The sequence below is a fragment of the Pseudorasbora parva genome, chromosome 22 (assembly GCF_024679245.1).
Source record: "Pseudorasbora parva isolate DD20220531a chromosome 22, ASM2467924v1, whole genome shotgun sequence".
Classification (NCBI taxonomy): domain Eukaryota; kingdom Metazoa; phylum Chordata; class Actinopteri; order Cypriniformes; family Gobionidae; genus Pseudorasbora; species Pseudorasbora parva.
This window is the reverse complement of record NC_090193.1, coordinates 17768902-17783640: the sequence shown is the minus strand read 5'-3', so window position 1 is coordinate 17783640 and position 14739 is coordinate 17768902.

Sequence of the window (14739 nt, the reverse complement as noted above, 5' to 3'; positions counted from 1 at the left end):
AGAGGATAGACAATCCCCGTTCCTTGAGGTCCAGTGTAAAGTTTCCACAGTCAGTGATGGTTTGGGGTGTCATGTCATCTGCTGGTGTTGGTCCACTGTACTTTCTGAGGTCCAAGGTCAACACAGCCATATACCAGGAAGTTTTAGAGCACTTCATGCTTCCTGCTGCTGAACAACTTTATGGAGATGCAGATTTATTCTATGGGGTATTGTGGGGTATATAATGCCAGACCCAAAACCTGGACTCTCATAACACCTGAGCAGTGCCACAGACTTTTCTGCAGTAATTCAGGCAAAAGGAGCCCAACTATGTATTGAGTGCTGTACATGCTCATACTTTTTATGTTCATCCTTTTCAGTTGGCCAAGATTTATTTTCCTTATTTATCAGTTAAAATCATCAAAATTAAAGAATATATAAAAGATGAATAATGAAAATATATAATATACAAGTTTCACTTTTTGAATGTTATTAGTGAAATAAATCAACTTTTCTAATTATATGACCAGCACCTGTATTCTGGCCCGACAAAATCGCATATACTTACACTGAAGGTGGAACCAGGCCAGGGTCAAAATATAATTTGTGGATTCTTTCGACTTGAGTAGCTATGTAACCTCAGAGCAGGGCAGGCGATTGCTACAAACAGCACAGAACACCCCATTAACAGCATAAAAGTTACAATCATTAATCTATCTTTTTCCTGGTAAAATCTAGTTAATAAAGCAACTGTAAATCGTTATAATTTAGGTTTGACTTACTGGCATTAACCAGCAGATGGCGTTATAGTTTAGACCACAAAACTGGAAGTAGCCTACTTCAACTCAACTTCCACAAATCTTTAGCATTTTTGTCTTGATTTTAAACTTTACCTCTGTTTAAAGTACAATTGCATTTAGGCCTATATTTAGATATAGGCTACATTTTGCTGTCATCTCGTTGGAAGGTCATTTTGCACCTTTTTAGCTGAGAGGGGCCCTCCCGATGGTCCCTTTGTAATATCAGCCTGCTGGGTTTTATCATAAATCCAGGAGATTATGTCTAAGACTCACAGGCACCTTGCATATGTCTCTCTCTAACACTGTGTGTGTGTGTGTGTCTAATTGCCACAGACTCAAAGTCTAATCTATGAGAACATATATGCGGTAGTCCTCTGTCTCTGTTTCTAATTCTTTCACTCTCTTTTTCATTGTCTTTCTTATTGTTTCTGTCAGATGCTGGCTTCTTGATCTATATTAATGACAAGTTCACATTCAATAGCATGTACACCTGTCCCCCCGCCGCCCCCTACGACAGCTGAGAGGATACACACCCTGTATCCTAGTGGAAGTGTGAAGGTTAGGTGCATGTATGTGCGAGTGTGTGTGAATGTACATGTCTGTGCTTGAATGTGTGTTATGTAGATAGGAGATCTGTCTCTAACTTTTTCAATCTAAATACCGCCATCACTAGCACAGCAACCTGTCAATCAAAACCCACATGCTGAACCCCACAATGGAAAGAGACTGTAACCGTCAAAGAGCAAAATGTATTTTGCTCTGATATTTCTGAGTAAACCTTTTTAAATGCCAAAGTTCATTATAAAGCTATTTGTGTTTGGGACAAAGGGTTGGCTGTCATTTTGAACTGATAATTTGTGTTTTTGTGTAGCTATACATTGAGGGCAAAATTATCACTGGAGTCTGCTAAATCGGCTTCAATTAATTAACCAATAAATTAAAATTAATTAATTAAATAATAAAATATAGTAATTAAATATTAACAAATAAAGAAACAATCAGGAAGTCCTTTAAGGTGAGTGTGTGGGCATGTTTTTGGGACATATGAGGACACAAATGTGTAATGACATGGTTATGACACAGGTATGACAAGGAGAGGGTGAAATATGAGGACATTGGCCATGTCCCCACTTTTCAAAATGCTTATAAATCTTACAAGATGAGTTTTTTTTTTTTTTAAGAAAGTAAAAATGCAGAATGTTTCCTGTGATGGGTAGGTTTAGGGATAGGGGCAGTGTAAGGGGCTAGAAAATACGGTTTGTACAGTATAAAAACCATTACACCTATGGAATGTCCCCATATGTCACAAAAACAAACGTGTGTGTGTATGTGTGTTTGAAATAGTACAGCCACAAAGCTCTCACTGCCCACATTATTTTCCCTTTGACTTTATATAAAAGAGACACTTACCCTCAGTGTCTCTCATTCTCTCTACTTTCTCTCCCAGTTTCTCTGCGATCCATTCATATTTCAGTGAGGAAGAATGAGGAGTGTGCCATTCATTTCTGGTGAGTGTGACTGCAGCACGTGGACGCGCATACTCACTCACACACATACACACACACACACACACACACACACACACACACGTATGTCTTTCTATCAATGTGGGGACTTTCTACAAACTTCAGTTATTGTTTGCTAATGATATATTTTTTTAATCTCTTAATTTTACATTTTCATTAATATGTATTATAGTGTCTTTATGCTGCCATTTTCCTCATGGAACACTTGGCTGACGAGTCAATTGATTTATGTGGTAATCAACATTCCGTCACAAAATTCTCTGCAATAAACATTTCCCAATGTAGAAAAAACCTGACGTGCATATTCATACTGAACATGCTAAGACCTGTTACTAAAAAAAACACAAAAAAGCACCTGACACTGATGATGGAGTTTACTTGCCACAGAATCAGTTTCGCTGTCTGACAGACAACAGAAAACCCCCACTGACCTACATGTTGCGCACACACACATTCAGCAAAATCTACAGTGCCCATTTGGCCTGTTAGTCTCTCTCTGACTAATGAAGAAGCTTCACGCTGTGTGTATGTGTGTGTGTAGTCCTGCAGTTGCTGCCGTCATTCACACAGAAAAGTGTGTGTGTGTGTGTGTGTGTGTGTGTGTGTGTGTGTGTGTGTGTGTGTGTGTGTGTGTGTGTGTGTGTGAGTGAGAGAAAAAGGGGTGAGGAAGGGAGCACAGGCGTCATGCTCCATAAAGCCGCTGTGATAGTTTGAGAGTACTATTGCTTCCGACACACACTTCCAGCCGGACAGATATTCACACTCCAGTATCGCTCTATCCCACTTGCTGCTGTGGTTTTGCTATTGAGAGAGGACAGCATGCTAGCTGCCGAGGCCTCCAGGGGTAAGTTACTTCATTCTAATACATCCAAAATGAAAGAAAAAAGAGAAAAGGTTAAAGTTTATATAGTTTTTATAAAGATTAAAAAGTTAGTTAAAAATCAGTGACACATACAGCCAGTGTCATATGTATGCTTAATAATATGTAGACTGGGATTTGGGTAGGATAGGATAGGATAGGATAGGATAGGATAGGATAGGATAGGATAGGATAGGATAGGATAGGATAGGATAGGATAGGAAAGGATAGGATAGGATAGGATAGGATAGGATAGGATAGGATAGGATAGGATAGTGTCACATGCCTGTCCTGTCGTGTGTGCACTTGTGGGTTTTGTTATGTTGAGCATGTGCTCGTGTCCCTGTCAGTTCCCTCCCCCTTGTTATCTGATTATTGGTTAATTTGCCCCACCTGTTCTCCCTCATTATCTGCCTTGTTTGTTCCCTTTATAATCTCCCTGTGTTTGTCAGTCTGTGTTGGATCCTTGTGTAATGTCTGCGTCTCCCGTTCCCCCAGTGACTTCTGTTGGTATGTTTTGAGTTTTAGTTTATGTTCTATAATGTGTTTTGCCCCCTCGTGGGTGTTTGTTTTGTATTTATGTTTTATTTGTTATAAATATATATCCTTTTCTGCACTTGAGTCCTCGCACCATTTCCTTTGTCTGTAACGTGACAGAAGGATCCAACCATGTCTAGGACTCAGCAGAGGAAGGACTCTATTCTAGAACCTCTCAACACCTGTCCTCAGTTTGAGAGGATTTTACGTTTTAGAGTTCTGCAATTACTTCGCCAGGAGGGGATGGATATTAGAAGGTTTGCCCTGAGATTTTGCAAGACTGCAGAAGGTCTTACACTTGGCGACACAGCGCTTAAGGACCTTTTTAACTATGCTCTGGACAAACCGTTTGAGTGGGAGGTGATGAGAGCCCTGGATTCTAGGTCTTTTAAGGAGGCGGTGGATTATTTTGCTTGCCAGGTGGCTAGAGAGACGGCAGAGGTCCCTGCGCCTGTGGTTCCTGCGCTGGTGGTCCCTAAACGGAGGAGGAAGCGTAAGACTCCCTCTGTCCCGATTCCGGTGGTCCCAGTGCTGGTGGTCCCTGCTCCGCTGGTCCCTATTCCGGTGGATCGTGTTCCGCTGGTCCCTATTCCGGTGGATCGTGTTCCGCTGGTCCCTATTCCGGTGGATCGTGTTCCGGTGGTCCCTATACCGGTGGATCGTGTTCCGGAGGTCCCTGTACCGGTGGATCGTGTTCCGGTGGTCTCTGTGCCGGTGGTCTCTGTGCCGGTGATCCCTGTGCCGGTGGATCATGTTCCGGTGGTCCCTGTGCCGGTGGATTGTGTTCCGGTGGTCCCTGTGCCGGTGGATCATGTTCCGGTGGTCCCTGTGCCGGTGGATCGTGTTCCGGTGGTCCCAGTTCCGGTGGATCTTGTTCCGGTGGTCCCAGTTCTGCTTGTCCCTATGCCGGTGGACTCTGTTCCAGTGGATGCCGCTGGGCAGGAGATGCCTCCCAGGCGTCCTGCTCTCACCGCGCCCCTGAGGCGTCCTGCTCTCACCGCGCCCCTGAGGCGTCCTGCTCTCACCGCGCCCCTGAGGCGTCCTGCTCTCACCGCGCCCCTGAGGCGTCCTGCTCTCACCGCGCCCCTGAGGCGTCCTGCTCTCACCGCGCCCCTGAGGCGTCCTGCTCTCACCGCTCCCCTGAGGCGTCCTGCTCTCACCGCGCCCCTGAGGCGTCCTGCTCTCACCGCGCCCCTGGGGCGTCCTGCTCTCCGTGCGCCGCTGGGGCGTCCTGCTCTCCCTGCGCCGCTGAGGCGCCCTGCTCTCCCTGCGCCGCTGAGGCGCCCTGCTCTCCCTGCGCCGCTGAGGCGCCCTGCTCTCCCTGCGCCGCTGAGGCGCCCTGCTCTCCCTGCGCCGCTGAGGCGCCCTGCTCTCCCTGCGCCCCTGAGGCGCCCTGCTCTCCCTGCGCCGCTGAGGCGCCCTGCTCTCCGTGCGCCTCTGAGGCGTCCTGCTCTCCGTGCGCCACTGAGGCGTCCTGCTCTCCGTGCGCCGCTGAGGCGTCCTGCTCTCCGTGCGCCGCTGAGGCGTCCTGCTCTCCGTGCGCCGCTGAGGCGTCCTGCTCTCCGTGCGCCGCTGAGGCGTCCTGCTCTCCCCGCGCCGCTGAGGCGTCCTGCTCTCACCGCGCCACTAAAGCGTCCTGCTCTCACCGCGCCTCTCTGGCACCCTGCTCTCACCGCGCCTCCCTGGCGTCCTGCTCTACCCGCACTGCCCTGGCTGCCTGAACTCTATGGGCCGCCCCGGCCGCTTGAACTTGGTGGGCCTCCCGAACTCGGTGGGCCGCCCTGGCCATTCGAACTTTGTGGGCCACCATGGCCTCCTGAACTTTTTGTTTTCCTCGTTCCTCCCTTGTTTACCCCTCCCTTGTCTGTACCTTCTTTGTCTGTCCCTCCCGTGCCCCCCTGGTCTGTCCCTCCCGTGCCCCCCTGGTCTGTCCCTCCCGTGCCCCCCTGGTCTGTCCCTCCCGTGCCCCCCTGGTCTGTCCCTCCCGTGCCCCCCTGGTCTGTCCCTCCCGTGCCTCCCTGGTCTGTCCCTCCCGTCCCTCCCTGGTCTGTCCCTCCCGTCCCTCCCTGGTCTGTCCCTCCCGTCCCTCCCTGGTCTGTCCCTCCCGTCCCGCCCGGGTCTGTCCCTCCCGTCCCTAGTGGAGCGTCTGGTAGCCGCTCCTTAAGGAGGGGGTAATGTCACATGCCTGTCCTGTCGTGTGTGCACTTGTGGGTTTTGTTATGTTGAGCATGTGCTCGTGTCCCTGTCAGTTCCCTCCCCCTTGTTATCTGATTATTGGTTAATTTGCCCCACCTGTTCTCCCTCATTATCTGCCTTGTTTGTTCCCTTTATAATCTCCCTGTGTTTGTCAGTCTGTGTTGGATCCTTGTGTAATGTCTGCGTCTCCCGTTCCCCCAGTGACTTCTGTTGGTATGTTTTGAGTTTTAGTTTATGTTCTATAATGTGTTTTGCCCCCTCGTGGGTGTTTGTTTTGTATTTATGTTTTATTTGTTATAAATATATATCCTTTTCTGCACTTGAGTCCTCGCACCATTTCCTTTGTCTGTAACGTGACAGATAGGATAGGATAGGATAGGATAGGATAGGGTGGGTGCAATAGAAAAGGATATGGGATGGGATATATAATAGGGTAGGGTGGATGGGATGGGGTTATATGATAGGACAAGATTCAAATAATATAGGATATGATGGGATTTATGATAAGATAAGTTTGAGATAAGATAGGTTTTTTTTTGTTTATTGAGTTTTAATGCCATGTTAGCATCAGGGCTATTTATATGAAAAACACAAGGTCAATATTAAGATTGGATAGGATGAGATTTATGACAACAAAGGATGGGATATGATCAAGGCATATGGGACAGGATAGGATAGGAGTGTTGTACTTGAGTCTAGACAGGACCAGTTTCAGATCCGATTCGAGTCCAAGACCATATTTTTAGGAGGATTCCTGATCTAGTCTCGACTAGTCATAAAAAATATGGTCTCTAAGTTCTTTTGGTCTACACAAAAAAAATACAAATAATACATTTAGTCCTGGTTCGCTTAGCATTGACACTATTATTTTTAACACAGAACTTAAAGACACCAAAAAAGGCTTTTATGATGGATATTTTGCGACAGAACTTGCCCATTCAATGCTGTGTGCCGGGCTAAATGCACTTGTTGTGTGTGCATACATGATGATATATGATGGAGCTGACAACTTGTGAAGAGCTTAAAACCCACAAATTAAGATCTGCTGCAAGGAGATGAAGTTCTGATGCCTGAACTGTATTTTGCAACATCGGGACTATGATGAGAGAAAACAGGTATGCTTTTTTAGAGTCCCATCTTGTGACCTCAAGTCCTATTTTTTTGTTCGTTTACAGGTCTTTGGTCCATATTGCGTTCATATTTCTGTCGAACTACACCAATGTTAGTTTGAAAGAAATCGCACCAGAATTAATTTGAATCAAACCGACCAAGTGTGAACACACCCTCAGACCCTCAGATGGGCTTGAGTCAAAGTACGGTCTTGTCCAGACGTGAGTACAACAAAACAGTTCGACAGGATAGGATAGGATAGGATAGGATAGGATAGGATAGGATAGGATAGGATAGGATAGGATAGGATAGGATAGGATAGGAACAGGACATAAGAGAAGAGGAATAGTTTGAATTGAAAAGGTTTGATTCATGGTCTTAGTTATACAAACCCGATTCCAAAAAAGTTGGGATACTGTACAGATTGTGAATAAAAAAAGGAATACAATAAATTACAGATCGCATAAACTAATACTTTATTCACAATAGAATATAGATAACATATCAAATGTTGAATGTGAGACATTTTGAAATCACACCAAATATTGGCTCATTTCGGATTTCATAAGAGCTACACATTCCAAAAAAGTTGGGACAGGTAACAATAAGAGGTCCGAAAAGTAAAATGTACATGGAACAGCTGGAGGACCAATTTGGAAGGTCAATTGGCAACATGGGTATAAAAACAGAATCTCAGAGTGGCAGTGTCTCTCAGAAGTCAAGATGGGCAGAGGATCACCAATTCCCCTAGCCTGACAAGCCAGACCTACATCAAGACGTTTGGTGTGGAAACTCACCATTGACAGGGCTCAATCCGAGGGGCGGGATAAACGGTTGTCTTTCAAACTCCCTCTGCGGAGGAAACAGAGTTTGTTGATAGATTAAACATTCGCCGTATCCGGTCGGCAAAACTCAGAACACATCTTCCCTTCTTAAGAATGACTTCAGTGCCGTTCTTTGTTCTTTTCTCAGAGAAAAGCTTAACTCCAAGTCTTCCAGAGTCACAGTCAAAGCTGATTCGAAAGACCGGCGTTTGCCAGTTTCTGTGTTAACTAGAAGCACGCAAACGCAACTCGGTCATCGTCATTATGGCCCTGCCCACCGACTCTATACAGGATGTGATTGGCCTGACAAGAGTTTGCCGTTTACAGCTCAGAAGGGTATTGAGAGTTGCTAGACGACACTCGCAGGCAGATTAGATTAGCTGCCTCTAGGGTGTGTCTAGATTTCTAAGCTACAATTCCCCCAATGCTGTGGCAAAAAATAGTGGAGCAGAAAGGATATACGAAAGGAGTTTCTCAGAGAAAAATTGCAAAGAGTTTGAAGTTATCATCATCTACAGTGAATATATCATCCAAAGGATCCAAAGGATGATATTATGTGCCCTTAGACAACACTGCATCACATACAGGAATGCTACTGTAATGGAAATCACAACATGGGCTCAGGAATACTTCCAGAAAACATTGTCGGTGAACACAATCCACGGTGTCATTCGCCGTTGCCGGCTAAAACTCTATAGGTCAAAAAAGAAGCCATATCTAAACATGATCCAGAAGCGCAGGCATTTTCTCTGGGCCAAGGCTCATTTAAAATGGACTGCGGCAAAGTAAAAAACTGTTCTGTGGTCAAACGAATCAAAATTTGAAGTTATTTTTGGAAAACTTAAAAAAAAAAAAATCCTCATCCGGACTTAAGAGGACAAGGACATCCCAAGTTGTTATCAGCGCTTAGTTCAGAAGCCTGCATCTCTGATGGTATGGGGTTGCATGAGTGTGTGTGGCATGGCCAGCATACACATTTGGAAAGGCACCATCAATGCTGAAAGGAATATCCAAGTTCAAGAACAACATATGCTCCCATCCTGACGTCGTCTCTTTCAGGGAAGACCTTTTATTTTCCAACATGACAATGCCAGGCCATACTGCATTAATTACAACATCATGGCTGCGTAGAGGAAGGATCCGGATACTGAAATGGCCAGCCTACAGTCCAGATCTTATACCCATAGAAAACATTTGGTGCATCATAAAAAGGGAGATGTGACAAAGAAGACCTATGACAGTTGAGCAACTAGAAGCCTGAATTAGACAAGAATGGGGCAACATTCCTATTCCTAAACTTGAGCAATTTCCCCAGACATTTACAGACTATTATAAAAAGAAGAGGGCATCCCACACAGTTGTAAGCATGGCCCTGTCCCAACTTTTTAGAGATGTGTTGATGCTATAGAATTTAAAATCAATTATCTTCCCCTTAAAATTATACATTTTCACAGTTTAAACATTTAATGTATTATTTAATGTACAATAAAATATTGAAATTTGATCCCAAATCAAATTGTGTCCCACTTTTTTTTTGAACCAGGTTTGTACAGTGCCTTGACAACTCTCAGCCTCTCTCACTCATACAGCCTCTCTCACTCATCTTCCATTAGGGGGGGGGGGGGGGGGGGGGTGAAATGCTGTTTCATGCATACTGAGCTTTTTACACTGTTAAAGACTTGGATTCCCATCCTAAACATAGACAAAGTTTACAAACTAAGTTTGACGTTTGATGGACTATTTCTGTGTCAAAAATACTCCTTCCGGTTTCTCACAAGTTTCGGAGAGTTTTTTTTCGAGTACGAGTCCACTTGACCTCAACGGGGCGGAATGTACTTGTATGGTCATATACTTCAGGAAAGAAACATCACAAATGCGATGTTTGTCATTTTAAATCATTTTAATTGTAGAAATTCGACTAAAACTGAGAGTAAATTATGTTTAGTGTGGTCTTCTCAAATGTTCTCCAAAGAAGGATCAGAATTGACACTTTGAAATGATACACAACCAAGTCTATTAAGTCTAAATTATCCTTGGAAATTAAAACAATACACCATTCCATCTATTGTTACTGTAACATTAAAATCTACCCCAAGGCCTCATCCACTCCATCCCAACAATTTATAATCAGACGTTAATCATTACATACTGTCATTCTTTTGAAATATGAAAACAATGACCTGCACATTTTGTAGAAACTGATTAGTTAAACATTGACATGGTTTTATCTATATACGTCTTTGCTCTCTGTGGTCTCAGACAGAGACTGAGTCACGGCTCTTCACAGCAGGCGTGGCGCGCATGCGCACACACACACACACACACACACACACATACACACACACACACACACACACACACACACACACACACACACACACACACACACACACACACACACACACACACACCTGTTTTCAGGCATATAGAGAGGAATGTGTCACATCCAACCACACTCAACAAATATTAATATTAGTCAAGGCCATGGGGATTCCCACAGGCTTTGTTAAAGAATCAGGCTGTTCCCTATGGATATAAGGCAAAATACACATATAAACTTCAATGCAGAAAAGATAATAACTGCATTGATTCCCAAAATACGTGTGTGCAAACACGTTCAATATATTTAGGGGTGTTTTTCATAAGAAATCTGTATTATGTTTGAGGTCAATGATGGGATGAAGCAGAAGTTTGATATGTAAAGTAATGTGCTGATAAGGCATGATTCATTGCAAGGTCATAGCCTGAGGTTAACCTCTATGTTTGCTGTAGGCTTGTTGTCAGGCCTAATTGCATTTAACTGATGAGTGTGGAGATAAATACTGTTTAGCAATTTGCTGTATCAACTAAACTATGAAAGAAGAGATGCATATTTATATATCTCTGCTATTTGCAGAGAAAACATGACCGTAAATCATTCCTTTTTAGAGTTGGAAGGTGAGTGACAGGTGAAATTTTAAGTGCGAATGTGAGATTATGGCTGACTGCCAAAAGGAGTCAGTGAAGCCCTTGTGATCTTATGCCTGACAGGATAGTCAAACAGGAATCATAACCTGTATAGTGACTTGGGGGGCCTGGTCCCACTTTACGGTATATAGGTGGCCTTAACTACTATGTACTTTTTGAGTTCATATTGTATTGCACAACACTTGTGCTGATATTGAGGTGGGATATAGGTTATGTTAGGGACAGGTGTGGTGGTATGGGTAATTTTAAGGGTAGGGTTTGGTGTAAGGGAAGTGTTATCATGAACTACAAAAAATAATTACCTAGATGTAATTACAAGCAGGTCATTTTTTAAATGTAAGTACAATGTAAAAACATGTATGCACACAATAAGTGCATTGTATCAAATTATTAATTTAAATGTAAGTACATAGTAGTTAAGGCCACCTAATATAAAGTGGGACCGGGGGCCTCCAGTGATTTAATTGCATCCAGTCAGGGTATGAGTTATGGTGGTTTACTGGAGCTTGATTCCCCTAACTACAACCCTGATGGAAATCAAGACTGCAGTTAGCAGGTATTGAGTTTTCATAATTCAAGTCTATGTATTTACATTTCAACACCATTTTCAAACATTTCAGTAACCACAATATTTCGATTGCAAGTAAGTCAGTGTACTCCAAATAAAACTATATCACAGAAACATTCGTGTTTTGTTTAAAAATGCCTTAGCTAATGCCATTTTTAGGCCCAATTTTCACTCGCCGACATGTTTTGCGAAATAGCCAAAAAATGCCATCATAAGCAAATCGGTGATCATTAATGTGAGTGACAATCACGCAATGTGAATTATTAAAGATGAGCCCAAATATCTGGACCTGCTGTATGAAATGTGTTCTGACAGAAAATTACATTGCGATGACCTACAGCCAATGAGGAAGCAAGATACGCAAAAGCCTCTAAAAGCCACTTCGGTCAAAAATGAGATATACTTTCCATTTTAAATGTCTGTGGAGGAGATATGATGTCATATGTGGTACAATTTGAAAGCTTAGAGTCTCTACTTTCTGGATCACTTTTACACAAAGTAATGTATTTTACACTAAATTAGAGGTCCTGCACACTGTGCGATTTTTCAAAATCCTTTGCGAATGTCCCTTGTCAGACTGTACGAACATGATCCCCGATGTAAGCCATGTCACACTGTAAGATCTCAGTTGTTATTAATGTCAGACTGCACGATAGTTAAGGCGCGCTAAAAACGGACGCGCGAAAGAAAACTCACCCATTGTTTTATATCATCAATGAATGACGCGTTCGGCGAAAGTGAGCTACATTACACGCGGGACTGAAATGCTGGCTACAAATAAATTTCTAGCTCTCGTTTTGGTCATAGTTTGTCTTGAAAAACGGAGATATTTGACTGACGTCGTAGGAGAAGTCACACTGCAGGATTCTGTGCCAAATCTTCTGACACTGCCAGAATTTCGTCTGAGGTAAAATTTGATCGCAGCGCTCATTAATCGGCTGCCGGTGAACATGTCAAACTAACGACCAAAGACGTCAGATTTTAGCCCGGGATCTGAGGAATCTTTTAGGATTTGCTAAATTTGTCTCAGACGACCAAACCGTGGGCAAAATTGCACAGTGTGCACCCGGCTTTACTCTGGTACCATTTCCGCCAGGTTTTGGCCTACCCAAATTGAAAAGCCTCCCATACACACATACAGTGGTCTAGGTTCAAAATGTTGGTGTCATTTTACAGGAAACCCTTTAAAGTTACATAAAACACTGCTAAAAGTGATAAACATGTAAGTATATGTTGTCTAAGCTGTTATACCCCCCCCCCATACATTTTTGAAAGTGTGTAACTCAGGCCCTGTGTGCTCTAGGATCCTGCAGACTTTGGGCTGCTTCCAGCATGTATAATTAATTTAATGAAACTGGGATATTGCATTTATATCACTGTATATGGTGGAGGGAGGGGGTAGTGGAGGGGGGTAGCAGGGTCATGGGAGGGGGGAAAGGGGGGGAGGGGAGTCATCCCTTCAGATCCATTTGAGTAAATCTTGCATACAACATGACACAGATAAACTTCTTTTTTTCACTATTTTCTGTAATTTAGTGGAAACAGCCCAAACTGTCTGCAGGGTCCTAGAGCACACAGGGCCTGAGTTACACACTTTCAAAAATGAATTTATGGGGGAAAAAATCAAAAAGCGCCTACTTTTTTGGGGGGGGTTATACAGTTTAGACAACATATACTTACATGTTTATCACTTTTAGCAGTGTTTTATGTGACTTCAAAGGGTTTCCTGTAAAATGACACTAACATTTTGAACCTATAGACCACTGTGTATAGTGAAAGCTTTTCAAAAGGCGCGCTAGCCAAATCCAGGCGGAAATCCCAAAAAATGGCCCTGGTGTGTAAGAGATTAAAAACAAAGTCACAGCTGTAATTACATTTCGGAGCAACACACAGTGGTGTTTCCTTATGAATCAGCATTTTGAACAAACTAGTTGAATCAATGATTCAGTGACTAAGATAGATTAAATGGTTAGTTCACCCAAAAATGAAATTTATATCATTAATGAAAATCACAAAAACTACGACTTTATTCAGCATTGTCTTCTCTTCCCTGTTTGTTTTTAAATCCTCAAATAATTAAATATTTATGAATCAATGCATGATTCGCATCGCCAATGTCACATGATTTCAGCAGTTTAGTATGCGATCCGAATCATGAATCGACACGCTGATTCATAACCATTTGAATCTTTATTTGAGAATTGAAAACAAACCCGGAAGAGAAGACAATGCTGAATAAAGTCGTAGTTTTTGTTATTTTTGGACCAAAATGTATTTTCGATGCTTTAAGAGATTCTAAGTAACCAACTGATGTCACACATGGACTACTTTGATTATGTTTTTATTACCTTTTGGACATGGACAGTACACTTGCATATGCTCTCGGACTAAATATAAAATATCTTAAACTGTGTTCCGAAGATGAACGGAGGTCTTACGGTTGTGGAACGACATTAGGGTGAGTCAGACTCATTTTTGGGTGAACTTACCCTTTAAGATCAAATATTTAGTTCCTGAATGAATCAGTTGAACCTCAATGACTAACTCATTAACAGTTGCCCCCTGTTTTTATTTCCCATTTAAAGTCTTTTTCAATGTTTTAAATATTTTCAAAGATCAATATTCAATGTTATATTTTTAAAACATAAAAACATTACTTATGCATTTGTAACTACAGGTTTAATGCATTGGTCACATCTGAGCTCATTAAACATTGTAAATGACCAAAATATAATTTAAGTATCGTTATCGATAAAAATCCAAGAAAATATCGAGGTTATTTTCTTGTCAATATATTGCATATACCTAATCAAAATGTATTAAAGTAGAATTGTGCAAGGTTAAAAATTGAGACATCCCACATAAAAGTCTGGTATACAGGGGACAGATTTGGCATTCTGCAGGCATTTTGCTCATGACTAAGTTTTGTTTCATGCACTTCGAATTTCACTTACTCCATATTTTAATAATAATCAATGTTATTCTATTAATGATCAGACCAGTTTAATATATGATGGGAGTCCGATGGTGAGCCCGAAGTGGTGGTTTGATATCTGGAAATCTGATCTTACTATCTGGGCTTTTTCTTTGGTCCCCTCGCTTTGAAAATGTCTCCTGCGCCCCAGTAGGCCTACATACTAGTATTGGATTTCATAGATAACAATACAGCCTATAAATCATGTGGCTGCATCTTTTATCTCAAATAACTCTCTTAGTCACATCCATCATTTAATATTTAACATGTCCCAGAGTGAGTTTAGTGAATGTAGGAAGTCAGTTCCCCTCAAGTTCACACAGGAGTTCAATTAACAATGTGCAGTTTACTGCGTTAACTTCTGTGTGACCATGCAGGACTAATATTTTACAACCAGAG